The sequence below is a fragment of the Arachis stenosperma genome, chromosome 5 (genome assembly GCF_014773155.1).
Source record: "Arachis stenosperma cultivar V10309 chromosome 5, arast.V10309.gnm1.PFL2, whole genome shotgun sequence".
NCBI classification, from domain to species: Eukaryota; Viridiplantae; Streptophyta; class Magnoliopsida; order Fabales; family Fabaceae; genus Arachis; species Arachis stenosperma.
Genome location: NC_080381.1, coordinates 66,110,477 through 66,132,787, shown reverse-complemented (window position 1 = coordinate 66,132,787; position 22,311 = coordinate 66,110,477). Strand labels below are relative to the sequence as shown.

Sequence of the window (22,311 nt, the reverse complement as noted above, 5' to 3'; positions counted from 1 at the left end):
AAACACTTGAGCGAATAGAGTGCAAACACATCAGGTGAGGGTTTGATGCTCAATTACAAATCTCCACCTATGATCATCTCCTTTCATGCAAGTTTGTAAAAAAAAATATTTAATAGCTCAATTCAATTGTGGATTAGACTTGCTAGTCCTTTAGCCCTCATACATATATGCTTCTTGGAAATTGATTTATTTTGACCAAGCAATTGCATTCATTTAGATAGTTGCATGTAGGTAGATTGCATTTACTTAGTTTCCATTGAATAAATGTTGATGCCTTTCGCTTTCTCTTGGTTTAAGCATGAGGACATGCTTGGTTTAAGTGTGGGGAGGTTGATAAACCCCATTTGTAGGGTTTATCTTGTATTGATTTTTGGGGATTTTATCACATTTTACCCACATTTATTAATGAAATAGCATGGTTTTGTATATTCTCCTTTAATTGTGCTTAAGAGTGAAAACATACTTTTTAGGACTTAAAATAGCTAAATCTAATTCTCCAGGATTCCATTAGATGCCTTGATATGTTTGTTAAGTGATTTAATGTTTAGGAGGCAAAGATTGGATCAAGGAATGAAGAAAGAAAGCATGAAAAGTTGGAGAACTCATGAAGAAATGAAAGAACCGGAAAGCTGTCAAGCCGACCTCTTCGCACTTAAACGACCATAACTTGAGCTACAGAGGTCCAAATGATGCGGTTCCAGTTGGGTTGGAAAGTTAACATTCGGGGCTTCGAAACAATATAAGATTTGCCATAGGTTCTATACGTATAAGGATGCGTACGCGCACTGTACGTGTACGCGCCGTTGGTGCACGTGGTTCACTTCATGCAAACTCGTGGCTAGCGAATTTACAAGCCTTGTGGGCCCAATCCAACTCATTTCTGATCATATTTAAGCCAAGGATTGAAGAGGGATGGACATGTTAGTTACCATTTGCATAGTTTAGTAGTTAGAGTTAGTTTCTAGAGAGAGAAGCTCTCACTTCTCTCTAGGATTAGGATTAGGATTAGTTCTTAGATCTAGGTTTTAATCTTTGCTTTCTTCCACTTCTATCTCTCAATTCTTTGTTGCTGCATTCTTCTTCTTCTACTCTTTTGTTGTAATTTCCTTTATGTTGTTCTTATATTTTGTTGTAGATCTAGTATTGTTCCTTCTACATTCTTCCAATTCAATAAGAGGTAATTCATACTAAATGTGTCTTCTTTATTTTTCTATTGTTGATCTCTTGTTTTTGTAGTTGTAGATTCCTTTAATTCTTGCATTTAATAATGATTACTTCTATTGCACTTTATGTGTTTGTTGAAATGTCTCTTTTAGCTTTAGTGTAGATTTTGTTCCTCTTGGCCTAGGTAGAGTAATTAGTGACACTTGAGTTATCTAATTCCTTAGTTGATTGATAATTGGAGAGATTGCTAATTGGTTTGGAGTGCACTAAAGCTAGTCTTTCCTTGGGAGTTGGTTAGAACTTGTGGCTCAAGTCAATTCATCCACTTGACTTTCCTTTATTTAGTAAGGGTTAACTAAGTGGTATCAATGAACAATTCTCATCACAATTGAGAAGGATAACTAGGATAGGACTTCTAATTTTCATACCTTGCCAAGAGCCTTTTACAGTTGTTAGTTTATTTTCATTGCCATTTACTTTTCATGCTTCTTATCCAAAACCCCAAAATAACTCATAACCAATAACAAGACACTTTATTGTAATTCCTAGGGAGAACGACCCGAGGTTTGAATACTTCGGTTTATAAAATTAGGGGTTTGTTACTTGTGACAAACAATCTTTTGTATGAAAGGATTATTGTTGGTTTAGAAACTATACTTGCAACGAGAATTCATTTGTAAAATTCTATACCATAAAAAATCCAATCATCACTTATCACTTGGTAACTTGGATTAACTAATCCGGGATTATCAGCTGAAAGTCCACTATCAAGAGTAACCCTTGTTACAGAGCACTTAGTAACCCAAAGAGGTACTGGACACCAAGGTCTCAAGAAAGAAAGAATAACAAACCATGTGCCTGTGGTGTGTATGTATGAGGGAAAGAGATTTGAGGGAGTAAGTCCTTAGGGGTGTCTTAACACCTAGCACCTTAAAACCAACTGGTTTGGGAGTGTTGGCTGAAAGCTTATCATAAAAAGTCGCCCTCTTACAAAGCACCTAGCAAGAAGGATCAATAAGAAAGAAACCTCAAGGGATGTAATCAAGAGAATGACTAGGGATTTGATAAAGGCTTGAAACCTAAAAGGAAAGAACCTAAGTTGCTATTCATGAAACTCCATGAACCATGAATGTTATTCCCATCTTTTCTTCTTGTTCTTTTATTTCATCTTTCTTATGCTTCAGTACTTGCTTAGGGACAAGCAAGCTTTAAGTTTGGTGTTGTGATGCCAGGACATCTAGGCCAGTTTCACTGACCTTTTCTTTACTATTTTAGGGTAGTTTCATGCATTTTCCTAGTAAACAAAGCAAGTTTTGGGTGAAAATACACTTACACCTTCATTCAAGCAACTATTGTGAATTTTGCATGATTTCATGAGATTTTTGCCAGAATTACATGATATTTTAATGATGCATAATCTCATGATTTTGGCTAGAGCTTTGATGCACTTTAATTGCTTGATTTCAGGACAAATGAAGCATGGAAGAATCACGTTAGCACTCACGTTAACTTAGTTAACGTGACTACTAACATGAGATGGCAATTGGCTTGCAACGTTAATTTGAAAAGTTATCACCAATAACGCCTGCAAAGCCATTCATAGCCTACGTTAAGAGCCACGTTAACTAAGTTAACGTGGTACTTAACGTAGAAGAAAAAGGGGACTCCACGTTAATGAGAAACGTGAACTCCAATAACGTTTCTCCTAAACGTTAGTGGTAAAAGTGAACACCACTAACGTTGGGAAACTAGGCAATGCCCACGTTAAGAGTCACGTTAACTAAGTTAACGTGAACTCTAACATGGATGAGGGTCAACAAGGCCAACGTTAGTGACACTCACTTCTGTCACTAACGTTGGATCAATTGCATTGCCTACGTTAACTCTCACGTTAAGATTGTTAACGTGAAAGTTAACGTGGAGTGGAGTTCAAAGAGCCAACGTTAGTGACACTCACTTTTGTCACTATCGTTGGAAGAAGGCTTCATTACTACGTTAAGAGCCACATTAACTTAGTTAACGTTGGTTCTAACGTAGGAGCTTAAGGCAATTAGAGCGTTAGTGACAAAGGTGAGTGTCACTAACGCTCTCGAAGGTGATAGGTGCCCACGTTAAGAGCTACGTTAGCTAAGCTAACGTGAGACCTAACGTAAGGGACAAAAGGCAAGCAAAGTGATTCCCATTAACGTTTGCGAAAAGGGGCACAAGCCAACGTTAATGGGAAAAGTGAGTCCCATTAACATTGGCCAAGAATTGAGAAGGAACGTCAGAAGTCACGTTAAGACTTCTAACGTTGAGAATAACGTGGGCATATAAGGGTGGAACGTTAGTGGAAAAGGTGAATCCCACTAACGTTCTCGCACCCAGAAATGTATTCCACGATTAATCTCACTAAGTGCCTGAGCCTAAACTCACATTTCTCTGCAAGATGGGCCCACTACAGAAGAGAATTGCTTCAACTCAAGGTCCAAAGCCCACATCCAAGACTTGAAGAACTCACTAGAAGATCATGAAGAGTAGTATATATAGGAGTAGTTTTGAACTAACTAAGGACTCTTGGACCTTTTACTTTTTGCACTTTGGAGAAACTACTCTCTGCATATTTACTTCTCTGTACTTCTAGCATGGATTCTTCTTTTCTGCCATTTTTGATTCCTAGAGCTATGAACAACTAAACCCCTTTCATTGGGTTAGGGAGCTCTGCTGTAATTTGATGGATCAATATTAGTTTTCATTCTTCTTCTTCTATCTTTTCTCTTGATTTTACTAGAAAGCTTTCAATCTTAATTCCATTGGTTAGTTATCTTGGAAAAGAAACTCTCCATAATTGGATCTCTTCGGAACCTTGGAAGAGGAATGAAGAGATCATGCTAGAATTGCTTTCTCATGCTGGACCAATTTGGGTTGGGATGGATATGTGACTATAATCCCCTCAATACTTGAATTGGGAAATGTATGTGGTATAATCAGTGACCATACTTCATCTCTTCTCATGAGCAATTGACCAAGGAATTGGCTATTGATCAAGATTTGAGAGATTGGATTACCAAGGAATTGGGATTCAATCACTTAAGATTGCCAAGGAGATCAATGAATGCATTGATTGAGGAAGAGATGTGAATGAACTTGATCCGGAGAATCGCAACATCTCCTAAACCCAATGATCTCCCCATTTCTGATCTTACCCATTCTCTTTAATTTCTGCTATTTACTTTTATGAGAATTACCCCAATTCCCCATTTAAGATTTTGCACTTTAATTTCTGCTATTTACTTTCTATTCATTTAATTTTCTGCATCTAAATCTAAATTCTGTTTAGTTCAACTAGCATATTCTTCTAACTAAAGTTGCTTGACCAATCAATCCTTGTGGGATTCGACCTCACTCTATAGTGAGTTTTACTTAACGATAATTTGGTATACTTGCCGAAGGGAGATTTGTTGAGAGACAAGTTTCCATGCATCAGTGACCACATTTGGGGGCTGGCCATTCAGCCATGCCTGAACCTTTCACTTATGTATTTTCAACGGTGGAGTTTCTACACACCATAGATTAAGGGTGAGGAGCTCTGCTGTACCTCAAGTTTCAATGCAATTACTACTATTTTCTATTCAATTCGATTTATTCCTGTTCTAAGATATTCGTTGCACTTCAACTTGATGAATGTGATGATCCGTGAAACTCATCATCATTCTCACCTATGAACGCGTGTGACTGACAACCACTTCCGTTCTACCTTAGACCGGGTGCATATCTCTTGGATTCCTTAATCAGAATCTTCGTGGTATAAGCTAGAATTGATGGCGGCATTCATGGGAATCCGAAAAGTCTAACCTTGTCTGTGGTATTCCGAGTAGGATTATGGGATTGAATGACTGTGACGAGCTTCAAACTCCTAAAGGCTGGGCGTTAGTGACAAATGCAAAAGAATTACGGGATTCTATTCCAACCTGATTGAGAACCGACAGATGATTAGTCGTGCTGTGACAGAGCATTTGGACCATTTTCACTGAGAGGATGGGATGTAGCCATTGACAACGGTGATGCCCTACATACAGCTTGCCATGGAAAGGAGTAAGAAGGATTGGATGAAAGCAGTAGGAAAGCAGAGATTCAACAGGGATAAGCATCTCCATGCGCTTATCTGAAATTCCCACCATTAATTTACATAAGTATTTCTATCATATTTTATTTATCTTTTAATTATCTAATCCAATCACATTTGAATCAGCCTGACTGAGATCTACAAGATAACCATAGATTGCTTCATACCAACAATGTTCGTGGGATCGACCCTTACTCACGTAAGGTATTACTTGCACGACCCAGTGCACTTGCTGGTTAGTTGTGCAGAGTTGTGACTAAGTGTAATTCACGTGTGAGAGCTACCAAACTATTGGAGCCATTGTTGATGATCACAAATCCGTGCACCAAGTTTTTGGCACCGTTGCCGGGGATTGTTCGAGTATGGACAACTAACGGTTCATCTTGTTGCTCAGATTAGGTAATTTTCTTTTTATTTTCCTTTCAAAAAAAGTATTCAAAAATCTTTCAAAAATTTTTTTTCTTTATTTTCGTTTTTCAAAAATATAATTTTAGAAAAAAAATAATAAAAATACAAAAAAATCATAAAATCATAAAAACCAAAAATATTTTGTGTTTCTTGTGTGAGTCTTGAGTCAATTTTTAAGTTTGGTGTCAATTGCATGCTTTAAAAATTTTTTCTTGTATTTTTCGAAAATTCATGCATTCATGGTGTTCTTCATGATCTTCAAGTTGTTCTTGACAAGTCTTCTTGTTTGATCTTGATGTTTTCTTGTTTTGTGTTGTATGTTGTTTTTCATATGCATTTTTGCATTCAGAGTGTCCATGCATTAAAGAATTATAAGTTTGGTGTCCTGCATGTTTTCTTTGCATCAAAAATTTTTTCAAAAATATGTTCTTGATGTTCATCATGATCTTCAAAGTGTTCTTGGTATTCATCTTGACATTCATAGTGTTCTTGCATGCATCATGTGTTTTGATCCAAAATTTTCATGCTTTGGGTCATTTTTATGTTTTTCTTTCTCATCATTAAAAATTCAAAAAATCAAAAAATATCTTTTTCTTAATTTTCTCATGATTTTCGAAAATTTGAGTTGACTTAGTTAAAAAAATTTTTAAATTAGTTGTTTCTTACAAGTCAAGTCAAATTTTCAAATTTAAAAATCTTATCTTTTCAAAACTTTTTCAAAAATCAAATCTTTTTCATTTTTATCTTATTAATTTCAAAATTTATTTTCAAAATCTTTTTCTTAATTTTATTTCAAATTTTTGAAATTACACTAACAATTAATGTGATTGATTCAAAAATTTGAAGTTTGTTACTTTCTTGTTAAGAAAGGTTCAATCTTTAAATTCTAGAACCATATCTATTAGTTTCTTGTTAGTTAAGTAATTAATTTTAATTTTAAAAATTAAATCTTTTTCAATCCTATCTTTTTATCATATCTTCTTATCTTATCTTTTTATATTATCTTTTTCAAAATTTTATCTTTTTCAAAAATTTGATTTCAAAATATCTTATCTAACTCCTTATCTTCTTATCCTTTCAAATTTGACTTTAATATCTTTTTCAACTAACTATTTGACTTTTTGTTTGTTTCTTATCTTTTTCAAAACCACCTAACTACTTTTCCCTCTCTAATTTTTGAAAATATCTCATCCCTTTTTCAAAATTCTTTTTAAATTAACTAATTATTTTAAATTTTAATTTTAATTATATATTATCTTTAATTTTCAAAAATCATTAACTACTTTTTCAAAATTATTTTCGAATTCTCCCTCTCTTCTCTTCTTCTATTTATTTATTTATTTACTAACACTTCTCTTCACCTCTCTTCATCTCCAATCACTGCCTCTATCCTCACCCTTGTGATTGGATTCTCCACTTTTATTCCTTTCTTCTTCTACTAATAATAAGGATCCTCTTTGTCCAGATATAGAGGATTCTTCTTCCTTTTCTTTTTCTCTTCTCTTTCATATGAGCAAGAATAAGGAAAAAGACACTCTTGTTGAAGCTGATCCTGAACCTGAAAAGACTCTGAAGAGGAAACTAAGAGAAGCTAAATTACAACAATCTAGAGATAACCTTTCTAAAATTTTCGAACAAGAGAAGGAGATGGTAGCCGAACCCAACAACAATAATGCAAGAAGGATTCTTGGAGATTTCACTAAACCAACATCCAAATTTGATGGAAGAAGCATCTCAATTCCTGCCATTGGAGCAAACAATTTTGAGCTAAAACCTCAATTAGTTGCTCTAATGCAACAGAACTGAAAGTTTCATGGACTTCCATCAGAAGATCCCTACCAGTTCTTAATTGAGTTCTTGCAGATCTGTGAGACTGTTAAGACTAATGGAGTAGATCCTGAAGTCTACAGGCTCATGCTTTTCCCTTTTGCTGTAAGAGACAGAGCTAGAACATGGTTGGACTCACAACCTAAAGATAGCATGGACTCCTGGGATAAGCTGGTCACAAACTTCTTGGATAAATTCTTTCCTCCTTAAAAGTTGAGCAAGCTTAGAGTGGATGTTCAAACTTTCAAGCAAAAAAATGGTGAATCCCTCTATGAAGCTTGGGAAAGATATAAGCAGATGACCAAAAAGTGTCCTTCTGACATGTTTTCAGAATGGACCATATTAGATATATTTTATTATGGTCTATCTGAGTTTTCCAAGATGTCATTGGACCATTCTGCAGGTGGATCCATTCACCTAAAGAAAACACCTGCAGAAGCTCAAGAACTTATTGACATGGTTACAAATAACCAATTCATGTACACTTCTGAGAGGAATTTCATGAATAGTGGAACGCCTCAGAGGAAGGGAGTTCTTGAGATTGATGCTCTGAATGCCATATTGGCTCAGAACAAAGTGTTGACTCAGCAAGTCAACATGATCTCTCAAAGTCTGAATGGATGGAAAAATGCATCCAACAGTACTAAAGAAGCAGCTTCTGAAGAAGCTTATGATTCTGAAAACCCTGCAATGGCAGAGGTTAATTACATGGGTGAACCTTATGAAAACACTTATAATTCATCATGGAGAAATCATCCAAATTTCTCATGGAAGGATCAACAAAATCCTCAACAAGGCTTTAATAATGGTGGAAGAAACAGGCTCAGCAATAACAAGCCTTTTCCATCATCTTCTCAGCAACAGACAGAAAATTTTGAGCAGAGCCCCTCTAATTTAGCAAATTTAGTCTCTGATCTGTCAAAGGCCACCTTAAGTTTCATGAGTGAAACAAGGTCCTCCATCAGAAATTTGGAGGCACAAGTGGGCCAGCTGAGTAAGAAAGTCATTGAAACTCCTCCCAGTATTCTCCCAAGCAATACAGAAGAAAATCCAAAAGAAGAGTGCAAGGCCATTGATGTAATCAATATGGCCGAATGCACAAGGGAGGAGAAGGATGAAAATCCTAGTGAGGAAGACCTCCTGGGACGTCTCTCAAGCAAGAAGGAGTTCCCTATTAAGGACCTAAAGGAATCTGAGGCTCATATAGAGACCATAGAGATTCCATTAAATCTTCTTCTGCCATTCATGAGCTCTGAAGACTATTCTTCCTCTGAAGAGGATGAAGATGTAACTGGAGAGCAAGTTGCTCAATATCTAAGAGCCATCATGAAGCTGAATGCCAAGTTATTTGGTAATGAGACTTGGGAAGGTGAACCTCCCTTGCTTATTAGTGAACTTGATACATGGGTTCAGCAAACTCTACCTCAAAAGAAATAAGATCCCGGGAAATTCTTAATACCATGTACCATAGGCACCATGACCTTTGAAAAAACTCTGTGTGACCTAGGGTCAGGCATAAATCTTATGCTACTCTCTGTAATAGAGAAGCTGGGGATCAGTGAGGTACAGCCTGCCTTATTCTCATTACAATTGGCATACAAGTCAGTAAGACAAGCTTATGGATCAGTAGAGGACGTGTTGGTAAAGGTTAAAGACCTTTACATTCCTACTGATTTTATAATCTTAGACACTAGGAAGGAGGAGGATGAATGCATCATCCTTGGAAGACCTTTCCTAGCCACAGCAGAAGCTGTGATAGATGTTAACAGAGGAGAATTAGTCCTTCAATTGAATGGGGACTACCTTGTGTTTAAGGCACATGGCTATCCTTTTGTAACAAGGGAGAGTAAGCATGCAGAGCTTCTCTCAATACAGAGTCAAACAAAGCCCCCACAATCAAACTCTAAGTTTGATGTTGAATCCCCACAACCAAACTCTAAGTTTGGTGTTGGGAGTTCACAACATTGATCTGATCACCTTTGTGGCTCCAAGAGAGCCCACTGTGAAGCTATTGACATTAAAGAAGCGCTTGCTGGGAGGCAACCCAATTTTTATCTAATTTTATTTAATTGTTATTTTATGTTTTAGTAGGTTCATGATCATGTGGAGTCACGAAAAAATTATTAAAATTAAAAACAGAATCAAAAACAGCAAAAGAAAAATCACACCCTGGAGGAAGGACTTATTGGCGTTTAAACGCCAGTAAGGTGCATCTGGCTGGCGTTCAATGCCATAACAGAGCATGGATCTGGCGCTGAACGCCAGAAACAAGCAATATCCTGGCGTCTGGATGCCAGGAATATGCCCTAAGGAAAGCTGGCATTGAACACTAGTAACAAGCATGGAACTGGCGTTCAACGCCAGAAACATGCTGCACATGGGCGTTGAACGCCCAGAACGTGCATCACTTCGGCATTTAAACGCCAGAATGGTATGCTAAGGCATTTTACATGCCTAATTGGTGCAGGGATGTAAATCCTTGACACCTCAGGATCTGTAGACCCCACAGGATCATCTCAGGATCTGTGGACCCCACAGGATCCCCACCTAACATATTCCCACCTTACCTCCTAATTAATCCTATAACACACTTTCCCAAAAACCCTTCACCAATCACCTCAATCTCTCTTCCCAATTACCCCCTTCACCACTCACATCCATCCACTATTCCCCATAAACCCCACCTACCTTCAAAATTCAAAAATCTTTCCCACCCAAACCCACCCTAAATGGCCGAACCTACCCTCTCTCACCTCCCTATATATACCCCTCCATTCTACTTCATTTTCACACAACACAACCCCCTCTTCTATACCTTGGCCGAATACACCTCCCCTTCTCCTCCATATTTTCTTCTTCTTCTTCTTCTCTTGTTTCTTCTCTTGCTCGAGGGCGAGTAATATTTTAAGTTTGGTGTGGTAAAAGCATAAGCTTTTTGTTTTTCCATTACCATTAACAGCACATAAGGCCGGAGAATCCTCTAGAAAAGGAAAAGGGAAGACAAAAGCTTCCACCTCCGAGTCATGAGAGATGGAAAGATTCATCTCCAAAGCCCATCAAGACCACTTCTATGATGTTGTGGCAAAGAAGAAGGTGATCTCCGAGGTCCCTTTCAAGCTCAAGAAAAATGAGTATCCGGAGATCCGACATGAAATCCAAAGAAGAGGTTGGGAAGTCCTAACCAATCCCATGCAACAAGTTGGAATCTTTATGGTCCAAGAGTTCTATGCCAACGCATGGATCACTAGGAACCATGATCAAAGTGTGAACCCAAATCTAAAGAATTATCTTACAATGGTTCGGGTGAAATACTTAGATTTTAGTCCGGAAAATGTGAGGTTGGCGTTCAACTTACCCATGATGCAAGGAGATGCACGCCCCTACACTAGAAGGGTCAACTTTAATCAAAGGTTGGACCAAGTCCTTATGGACATATGTGTGGAAGGAGCTCAATGGAAAAGAGACTCCAAAGGCAAGCCGGTCCAACTAAGAAGACTGGACCTCAAGCATGTGGCTAGTGGATGGTTAGAGTTCATTCAACGCTCCATCATCCCCACTAGCATCCGATCTGAAGTTACTGTGGATCGGGCTATCATGATTCATAGCATCATGATTGGAGAGGAAGTAGAAGTTCATGAAGTCATCTCCCATGAATTCTACAAAATAGCCGATAAGTCCTCTACCTTGGAAAGGCTAGCTTTTCCTCATCTTATTTGACATCTATGTTACTCAGCTGGAGTTATCATAGAAGGAGACATCCTCATTGAGGAGGACAAGCCCATCACTAAGAAATGGATGGAGCAAACAAGAGAGCCCACTCATGGAACCCAAGAGATGCATGAGGAAGCTCATCACCAAGAAATCTCGGAGATGCCTCAAGGGATGCACTTTCCTCCCAACAACTATTGGGAACAACTCAACACTTCCTTAGAAGATTTGAGTTACAATGTGGATCAATTAAGGGTGGAACATCAAGAGCACTCCATCATTCTCCATGAAATTAGAGAAGATCAAAGGGCAATGAGGGAGGAGCAACAAAGGCAAGGAAGGGACATAGAAGAGCTTAAGGACATCGTTGGTCCTTCAAGAAGAAGACGCCACTAAGGTGGATTCATTCCTTGTTCTTATCTTTTTTTCTGTTTTTCGGTTTTTATGCTTATTATGTCATCTATATTTGTGTCTTTACTTCATGATCATTAGTGTTTAGTAATTATGTCTTAAAGTTATAAATAAATTCCATGAATCCTTCACCTCTCTTAAAAGAAAAATGTTTCTAATTCAAAGAACAAGAAGTACATGATTTTCTAAATTATCCTTGAATTTAGTTTAATTATATTGATGTGGTGACAATACTTTTTGTTTTCTGAATGAATGCTTGAACAGTACATAATTTTGATCTTGTTGTTTATGAATGTTAAAATTGTTGGCTCTTGAAAGAATGATAAACAAAGAGAATGTTATTGACAATCTGAAAAATCATGAAAATTGATTTTTGAAGCAAGAAAAAGTAGTGAAAAAGCAAAAGCTTGTGAAAAAAAAAAGTTGCGAAAAAAATAGAAAGAAAAAGAAAAAGCAAGCTGAAAAAGCCAATAGCCCTTAAAACCAAAAGGCAAGGGTAAAAAGGATCCAAGGCTTTGAGCATTAATGGATAGGAGGGCCCAAGGAAATAAAATCCAGGCCTAAGCGGCTAAATCAAGCTATCCCTAACCATGTGCTTGTGGTATGCAGGTCCAAGTGAAAAGCTTGAGACTGAGTGGTTAAAGTCGTGATCCAAAGCAAAAAGAGTGTGCTTAAGAGCTCTGGACACCTCTAACTGGAGACTCTAGCAAAGCTGAGTCACAATCTGAAAAGGTTCACCCAATCATGTGTCTGTGGCATTTATGTATCCGGTGGTAATACTGGCAAACAAAATGCTTAGGGCCACGGCCAAGACTCATAATAGTAGCTGTATTCAAGAATCAACATACTTAACTAGGAGAATCAATTACACTATCCGAAATTCTAAGTTCCTAGAGAAGCCAATCATTCTGATCTTCAAAGGAAAAAGTGAGATGCCAAAACTGTTCAGAAGCAAAAAGCTACAAGTCCCGCTCATCTAATTAGAATTAATATTCATTGATATTTTGGAATTTATAGTATATTCTTTTCTTTGTATCCTAATTGATTTTCAGTTGCTTGGGGACAAGCAACAATTTAAGTTTGGTGTTGTGATGAGCGGATAATTTATACGCTTTTTGGCATTATTTTTAGGAAGTTTTTAGCATGATCTAGTTACTTTTAGGGATGTTTTCATTAGTTTTTATGCTAAATTCACATTTCTGGACTTTACTATGAGTTTGTGTGTTTTTCTGTGATTTCAGGTATTTTCTGGTTGAAATTGAGGGACCTGAGCAAAACTCTGATAGGAGGCTGACAAAGGACTGCTGATGCTGTTGGAATCTGACCTCCCTGCACTCGAAATGGATTTTCTGTAGCTATAGAACTCCAAATGGCGCGCACTTAACAGCGTTGGAAAGTAGACATCCAGAGCTTTCCAGCAATATATAATAGTCCATACTTTATTCATGAGTAGATAACGTAAACTGGCGCTCAACGCCAGTTCCATGCTGCATTCTAGAGTCAAACGCCAGAAACACGTCACGAACCAGAGTTGAACGCCCAAAACACGTTACAACTTGGCGTTCAACTCCAAGAGAAGCCTCAGGTCGTGGACAGATCAAGCTCAGCCCAAGCACACACCAAGTGGGCCCCGGAAGTGGATTTATGCATCAATTACTTACTTCTGTAAACCCTAGTAGCTAGTTTAGTATAAATAGAACTTTTTACTAGTGTATTAGAAGTCTTTTTTTCATTCGGTCTTGTGACCACGTTTGGGGGCTGGCCATTCGGCCATGCCTGAACCTTTCACTTATGTATATTCAATGGTGGAGTTTCTACACACCATAGATTAAGGGTGTGGAGCTCTGCTGTACCTCAAGTTTCAATGCAATTACTACTATTTTCTATTCAACTCGATTTATTCCTGTTCTAAGATATTCATTGCACTTCAACTTGATGAATGTGATGATCCGTGACACTAATTATCATTCTCACCTATGCACGCGCGTGACTGACAACCACTTCCGTTATACCTTAGACCGCGCGCATATCTCTTCGATTCCTTAATCAGAATCTTCATGGTATAAGCTAGAATTGATGGCGGCATTCATGGGAATCCGGAAAGTCTAACCTTGTATGTGGTATTCCGAGTAGGATTCCGGGATTGAATGACCATGACGAGCTTCAAACTCCTAAAGGCTGGGCGTTAGTGACAAATGCAAAAGAATTACGGGATTCTATTCCAACCTGATTGAGAACTGACAGATGATTAGTCGTGCTGTGACAGAGCATTGGACCATTTTCACTGAGAGGATGGGATGTAGCCATTGACAACAGTGATGCCCTACATACAGCTTACCATGGAAAGGAGTAAGAAAGATTGGATGAAAGCAGTAAGAAAGCAGAGATTCAACAGGGACAAGCATCTCCATGCGCTTATCTAAAATTCCCACCATTAATTTACATAAGTATTTCTATCCTATTTTATTTATCTTTTAATTATCTAATCCAATCACACTTGAATCAGCCTGACTGAGAGCTACAAGATAACCATAGATTGCTTCATACCAACAATTTCCGTGGGATCGACCGTTACTCACGTAAGGTATTACTTGGACGACCCAGTGCACTTGCTGGTTAGTTGTGCGGAGTTGTGACTAAGTGTAATTCACGTTTGAGAGCTACCAAACTATTGGAGCCATTGTTGATGATCATAAATCCGTGCACCAGGCAGCTCTGGCAAATTATATATCAAATTGAAGCCCCGGACGTTAGCTTTCCAACGCAACTAGAACTGCATCATTTGGACCTCTGTAGCTAAAGTTATGGCCGTTTGAGTGCAAAGAAATCAGGCTGGACAGCTTAGCAATTCCTCCAACTTCTTGTATTCCTTCCACTTTTGCATGCTTCCTTTCCATCCTCTAAGTCATTCCTGCCCTATAATATCTAAAAACACTTAACACACATATCAAGGCATCTAATGGTAATAAGAGAGGATTAAACATAGGGAATTTAAGGCCAAAGAAGCATGTTTTCAATCAAAGCACATAATTAGGAAGGCAAATGTAAAACTATGCAAATAGTATGAACAAGTGGGTAAAGAGTTGATAAAATCCACTCAATTAAGCACAAGATAAACCATAAAATAGTGGTTTATCAACAAGTAAGCTTTAAGTTTGGTGTTGTGATGCTAGGGCATCTTGGCCGGTTTCACTGACCTTTTCTTTACTGTTTTAGGGTAGTTTCATGCATTTTCTTAGTAAATATGTATGTTTTGGATGAAAATACACTTACACCTTGATTCAAGCAATTATTGTGAACTTTACATGATTTCATAAGGATTAGGCAGGAATTGTATGATAAAATTTATGATGCATAATCTCATGATTTGGAACAGAGCTTTGATGCACCTTAATTGCTTGATTTCAGGACAATGGAAGCAAGAAGGAACCACATTAGCAACCACGTTAATCTAATTAACGTGACCACTAACGTGGAATGGGACAAGCCTGTAGCGTTAATGGAAAAAGTGATCGCCAATAACGCCTTCGAAGCCATCATAGCCTACGTTAGTTGCCACGTTAACTACATTAACGTGGTAGCTAACGTAAAGGAGGAAGAGGAGCTCCAACATTAGTGGTAAAAGTGGTTGCCACTAACATTCCACAAAGGCACAATGAAGCCACGTTAAGAGTCACGTTAATCCAATTAACGTGAACTCTAACGTGGGATGAAGAACCAATCACCAACGTTAGTGACACTCACCTTTGTCTCTAACGTTGGACCAACCCAAGAGTGCCCACGTTAGTGGTCACGTTAAGACCACTAACGTGAGAGATAATGTGGAGCTAAGCATGATAAGCCAACGTTAGTGACACTCACCTTTGTCACTAACGTTGGAGATGGCAATCACTACCACGTTAGTGGCCACGTTAATCTAATTAATGTGAACTCTAACGTGGGAGGGAGGGGCATTTGGACCGTTAGTGACAAAGGTAAGTGTCATTACGCTCTCGAGGCTTAGGCATGCCCACGTTAAGAGTCACGTTAGTTATACTAACGTGAACTCTAACGTAGGGAAAGGGGGCACAAGGCAACGTTATTGGAAAAGGTGATTCCCAATAACGTTTGCGAAGGACCAAGAGGCGATGTTAGTGGTCACGTTAGTGCCACTAATGTTGAAGTTAACGTTGATCATTTTGGGTTGGAATGTTAGTGGAAAAGGTGATTGTCACGAACGTTCTCGAACCCACATCCTCACTTAACGTTAATGCCACTAACGTCCTAACTAACGCCCATGCCTAACTCACACTTTTTTTGCAAACAAAGCTGAGCCTACTGAAGATTGTAATTGCTTCAACTCAAGATCAAAGGCCCATATCCAAGACTTGGAGAATTCACTAGAAGATTAAGAAGAATAGTATATATAGGAGTATTTTTGAACTATTATAGAGCTTTTGGCACTTTTGGAAAACTACATTCGATATATTTACTTTCTGCATGTACTCTGTTATACCCTTTTTCATTTCCATTTCCAGAGCTATGAACAACTAAACCCCTTCATTGGGTTAGGGAGCTCTGTTGTAATTTGATGGATCAATTATAGTTTTCATTCTTCTTCTTCTTTCTTTTCTCTTGATTTACTAGAAGGCTTTCGATCTTAAACTGATTGGTTAGTTGTCTTAGAAAAGAAACTCTCCATAATTGGATCTCCTCTGAGCCTTGGAAAAGGGACGAGGAGATCATGCTAGAAATGCTTTCTCATGTTGAACCAAATTGGGGTTTGGGCGGATATAGTGACATGTAATCCGCCGAACACTTTGATTTGGAAATACATGTGGTATAATCAATGACCACACTTCATCTCTTACCATGACCAATTAAATCAAGGAATTGGGCAATTGTTCAAGCTTAGAGAGATTGGATTGCCAAGGAATTGGGATTCAATCACTTAAGATTGCCAAGGAGATCAATGAATGCATTGATTGAGGAAGAGATGAGAATGAACTTGATCCGGAGAATACAACATCTCCTAAGCCCAATGAATCCCCATCTTTGATCTTACCCATTTTCTTTACTTTCTGCCATTTATTTCCATGTTCATCTTCCCAAATCCCCATTTAAGATTCTGCACTTTATTTTCTGCAATTTACTTTCCCGCCATTTAATTTCCTGCAAATCTCAACTGCATTCTGTTTAGCTCAACTAACACACTCTTCCAACTAAATTTTCTTGACCAATCAATCCCTGTGTGATTCGACCTCACTCTATTGTGAGTTTTTACTTGACGATAATTCAGTATACTTACCGATGTTGAGAGACAAGTTTTCGTGCATCAACGCCCATAGCACCAAGTGGCACGCCCTCTTTGAGACTTGGCTTCACAAACTTGGCGTGCCACGCCTAGAGCTCCTAGTGGCACGCCCATTGATGAGAATTGGTTTCAAAAGCTTGGCGTGCCACGCCCAAAGCTTCAAGTGGCACACCCAGCTTCACACGCCTAGCTTTATTTGTTATTTTCTTCCTCTTTTGTTGTTCTTTTCACCAAAAATTCAGCACAAACCCATTTCAAAGCAATGAACCATAATATATATCATTTAGTTCATGAAATTGCATTGATTCAATGAGATTATGCTCTTTTATAGTCCTTTTAGATAAGAAAAAGGGTACATGATGCGCAGTCATCATTTGTCTCCCTTGGATTGAAGTGTGTCCTTAGATGTGGTATTTGTGTTTTTAAACGGCGTTCTATTTTCTAAGTAAGAGTTGTGATTGTTGCCAAGGTTGTCGCCATGATGATGGAATGACTTCCAGGTTCCCCGGCAACGACACCGATGTACCGAGGGTTACCTGAAACTGAAGGTCGATCTCGGACGAGATCTTTTGTGTTGGTCAGTGCTACCGTGTTTGACCTACTAGAGAGGGAGGTGCTGTTGATCCTTGATCACCAGAGGGTGGTGGTACCAGCAAGAGACTCTGATGCTTAAGCTAGCACGTGCTTTAGGCAAGATTTTTGTGTAGAATCAGAGTATGAGTCATATTTGGGTGCTCCAGTGTATTTATAGTAGTGTGGAGTGACTTCCCTTTAGATAAGTTAAGTTAATTATCTTATCTTATCTTTTGTGGGTGAGTCTCCTTATCTTTGGCTTGCCGCCTTTTAGGTGGGCTGTGATCTTCTGCTTTGGGCCTACTTGGGCCATTATAGAAATTTGGCCGAGCTCTTTGGGAAGAGTCGGTGTCGACCAACCTCTATAAGAGGTCGGTCATTTTTATCTTCTTTGTGAACTTTCGGGAACTTTTGGCTTGGGGGCATGGGAACACAAAGCTAGCTGATGAGCGGATAATTTATACGCTTTTTGGCATTGTTTTTAGGTAATTTATAATTTACTAGGATCTAGCTACTTTTAGGGATGTTTTCATTATTTTTTATGCTAAATTCAAATTTCTGGACTTTACTATGAGTTTGTGTGTTTTTCTGTGATTTCAGGTATTTTCTGGCTGAAATTGAGGGACCTGAGCAAAACTTTTATAAAAAGGCTGACAAAGAACTGCTGATGCTGCTGGATTCTGACCTCCCTGCACTCGAAATATATTTTCTGGAGCTATAGAACTCTAAATGGCGGGCTCTCAACGGCGTTGGAAAGTAGACATCCAGAGCTTTCCAGCAATATATAATAGTCCATACTTTATTCGAGACTAGATGACGTAAACTGGCGCTCAATGCCAGTTCCATGCTGCATTCTGGAGTCAAACGCCAGAAACACGTCATGAACCAGAGTTGAATGCCAAAAACACGTTACAACTTGGCGTTCAAATCCAAAAGAAGCCTCTGCATCCTGGATTTCTTCATTAATTACTTACTTCTGTAAACCCTAGTAGGTAGTCTAGTATAAATAAGACATTTAATTATTGTATTAGACATCCTGGATTGTATTTTTGATCCTATGATCACGCTTTGGGGGCTGGCCATTCGGCCATGCCTGGACCATCACTTATGTATTTTCAACGGTGGACTTTCTGCACACCATAGATTAAGGGTGTGGAGCTCTGCTGCACCTCGAGTTTCAATGCAATTACTACTATTTTCTATTCAATTCAGTTTATTCCTATTCTAAGATATTCGTTGCACTTAACCATGACAAAGGTGATGATTCGTGACACTCATCATCATTCTCACCTATGAACGCGTGACTGACAACCACCTCCGTTCTACCTTAGACTGAGCGCATATCTCTTGGATTCCTTAAATTAGAATCTTCGTGGTATAAGCTAGAATTGATGGCGGCATTCATGAGAATCTGGAAAGTCTAAACCTTGTCTGTGGTATTTCGAGTAGGATTCAGGGATTGAATGACTGTGACGAACTTCAAACTCGCGATTATTGGGTGTGATGACAAGCGCAAAAGAATCAATAGATTCTATTCCGACATGATCGAGAACCAACAGATGATTAGCCGTGCTATGACAGAGCATTTGGACCAGTTTCACTGAGAGGATGGGATGTAGACATTTACAACGGTGATGCCCTACATACAGCTTGCCATGGAAAGGAGTAAGAAGGATTGGATGAAGGCAGTAAGAAAGTAAAGATTCAAAAGGAGCACAACATCTTCATAAGCCTATCTGAAATTCCCACCAATGATTTACATAAGTATTTCTATCTTTATTTTCTGTTTATTTATTATTATTATTCGAAAACTCCATAATCATTTATTATCCGCCTAACTGAGATTTACAAGATGACCATAGCTTGCTTTATACCAACAATCTCTGTGGGATCGACTCTTACTCACGTAAGGTTTATTACTTGGACGACCCAGTGCACTTGCTGGTTAGTCATGCGAAGTTGTGAAGAAAGTGCTGAGTTATAAACGCACATACCAAGTTGAATGCCATTGTTAGAGATCACAATTTCGTGCACCAAGTTTTTGGTGCCGTTGCCGAGGATTGTTCGAGTATGGACAACTGACGGTTCATATTGTTGCTCATATTAGGTAATTTTCTTTTTGTTTTATTTTCAAAAAATTTTCAAAAAAAATTTTTCTCACCTGTTTTCGGAACTTTTTCAAAATTCTTTCAAAAAAAATATATTTTTTTTTCTTCCTTTTGTTTTCGAAAATTATTCTAAATTTTTAGAAATGAATTCTAGAGTTTCATGGTAACATGTTGAAGTCTGGCTGGCTGTAAAGCCATATCCAAATTCTTTTGGATTGAGACTTCCACTTGTCAACATAAAAGGCATGTATATGGAGTTGGATGAAGTTTCAGCTGTTGCATGCCTGATTTATATCCTAAAGCTGGCTGGCTATTAAGCCATGTCCAACCCTTGAATTGGAGCTTTAGGCTAACATTGAAAGATTCCTGGAATTCTTCTTAAAAATTTTTGAAATTCTTATTTTCTTTTTCCTATATGTTTTTCGAAAATTAAATAAAAGAAAATACAAAAAAATCATAAAATCATAAAAACCAAAAAATATTTTGTGATTCTTGTTTGAGTCTTGTGTCATGTTTTAAGTTTGGTGTCAATTGCATATTCATCTTGTTCTTGCATTTTTCGAAAATTCCTACATTCATAGTGTTCTTCATGATCTTCAAGTTGTTCTTGGTAAGTCTTCTTGTTTGATCTTTAAATTTTCTTGTTTTGTGTCTTTTGTTGTTTTTCATATGCATCTTTGCATTCATAGTGTCTAAGCATTAAAGATTTCTAAGTTTGGTGTCTTGCATGTTTTCTTTGCATAAAATTTTTTTCAAAAATATGTTCTTGATGTTCATCATGATCTTCAAAGTGTTCTTGGTGTTCATCTTGACATTCATAGTGTTCTTACATGCATCATTGGTTTTGATCCAAAAATTTTCATGTTTTGGGTCATTTTTTATGTTTTTCCCTCTCTTCATTAAAAATTCAAAAATAAAAAAAAATCTTCTCCTTTTTTCTCTCAAAATTTCAAAAATTTGAGTTGACTTAGTCAAAAATTTTTAAAACATAGATATTTCTTATAAGTCAAGTCAAATTTTCAATTTTAAAAATCTTATCTTTTCAAAACTTTTTCAAAAATCAAATCTTTTTCATTTTTTTTACTATTTTTCCGAAAATTTTTAAAATTTATTTTCAAAATCTTTTTCGTATCTTTATTTCAAAATTTTGAAAACTTTACTAACAATTAATGAGATTGATTCAAAAATTTGAAGTTTGTTACTTTCTTGTTAAGAAAGGTTCAATCTTTAAATTCTAGAGTCATATCTTTTAGTTTCTTTAGTCAAGTAATCAATTTTAATTTAAAAATTAAATCTTTTTCAACCATATCTTTTTAAATCATATCCTTTTCAAAAATTTGATTTCAAAATATCCCTTCTAACTTCATATCTTCTTATCTTTTCAAAATTGATTTTCAAATCTTTTTCAACTTACTCATTGACTTTTTGTTTGTTTCTTATCTTTTTCAAAACCACCTAACTACTTTTCTCTATCTAATTTTCGAAAATTCCTCACTTTTTTTAAATTCTTTTAATTAATTAATTGTTTTAAATTTTAATTTTAATTTCATTTCTTCTTTTAATTTTCGAAAATCACTAACTTATTTTTCAAAATTAATTTTCGAAAACTACTCCCTTTCATCTTCTTCTATTTATTTATTTATTTACTAACACTTCTCTTCATCTCAAGAATCTGAACCTATCTTCACCCTTGTGTTTGGATTCTTACTTTTTCCTTCTTTTATTCCTTTCTTCTTCTACTAATATAAAAGAATCTCTCTACTGTGGTAAAGAGGATCCCTATTATTATTTTCTGTTCCCTTCTTTTTCATATGAGTAGGAGCAAGGACAAGAACATTATTGTCAAAGCAGATCCTAAACCTGAAAGGACTCTGAAGAGGAAACTAAGAGAAGCTAAATTACAATAATCCAGAGACAACCTTGCAGAAATTTTCGAAAAAGAAGAGGAGATGGCAGCCAAAAATAATAATGCAAGGAGGATGCTCGGTGATTATACTACACCTACTTCCAAATTTGATGGAAGAAGCATCTCAATCCCTGCCATTGGAGCAAACAATTTTGAGCTGAAATCTCAACTAATTGCTCTACTGCAACAGAACTGCAAGTTCCATGGACTTCCATCAGAAGATCCCTACCAGTTTTTTAACTGAGTTCTTACAGATCTGTGAGACTATTAAGACTAATGGAATAGATCTTGAAGTCTACAGGGTCATGCTTTTCCCCTTTGCTGTAAGAGACAGAGCTAGAATATGGTTGGATTCACAACCTAAAGATAGCCTGGACCCATGGGATAAGCTGGTCGCGGCCTTCTTGGCTAAGTTATTTCCTCCTCAAAAGCTAAGCAAGCATAGAGTGGATGTTCAGACTTTCAAACAAAAAGATGGTGAATCCCTCTATGAAGCTTGGGAAAGATACAAGCAGATGACCAAAAGGTGTCCTTCTGACATGCTTTCAGAGTGGACCATTCTAGATATATTCTATTATGGTCTATCTGAGTTCTCCAAGATGCCATTGAATCATTCTACAGTTGATCCATTCACCTAAAGAAAATGCCTGCAGAAGCTCAAGAACTTATTGACATGGTTGCAAATAACCAGTTCATGTACACTTCTGAGAGAAATTCCGTGAACAATGGGACGCCTCAAAAGAAGGGAGTTCTTAAACTTGATGCTATGAATGCCATCTTGGCTCAGAACAAAATGTTGACTCAGCAA

At 37.4% G+C, this 22,311-nt stretch overlaps 2 non-coding genes across 2 annotated transcripts; both read right to left on the bottom strand.

Moving 5' to 3' along the window:
- Positions 1–7,723: 7,723 nt before the first annotated feature.
- On the bottom strand, positions 7,724–7,827 carry LOC130984317 (small nucleolar RNA R71). The gene has a single exon (XR_009088260.1). It is a non-coding gene; the product is annotated as a small nucleolar RNA R71 (small nucleolar RNA).
- Positions 7,828–21,940: 14,113 nt separating this feature from the next.
- Positions 21,941–22,048, bottom strand: LOC130984015 (small nucleolar RNA R71). Its single transcript, XR_009087977.1, has one exon. It is a non-coding gene; the product is annotated as a small nucleolar RNA R71 (small nucleolar RNA).
- Between the last annotated feature and the right edge of the window lie 263 nt (positions 22,049–22,311).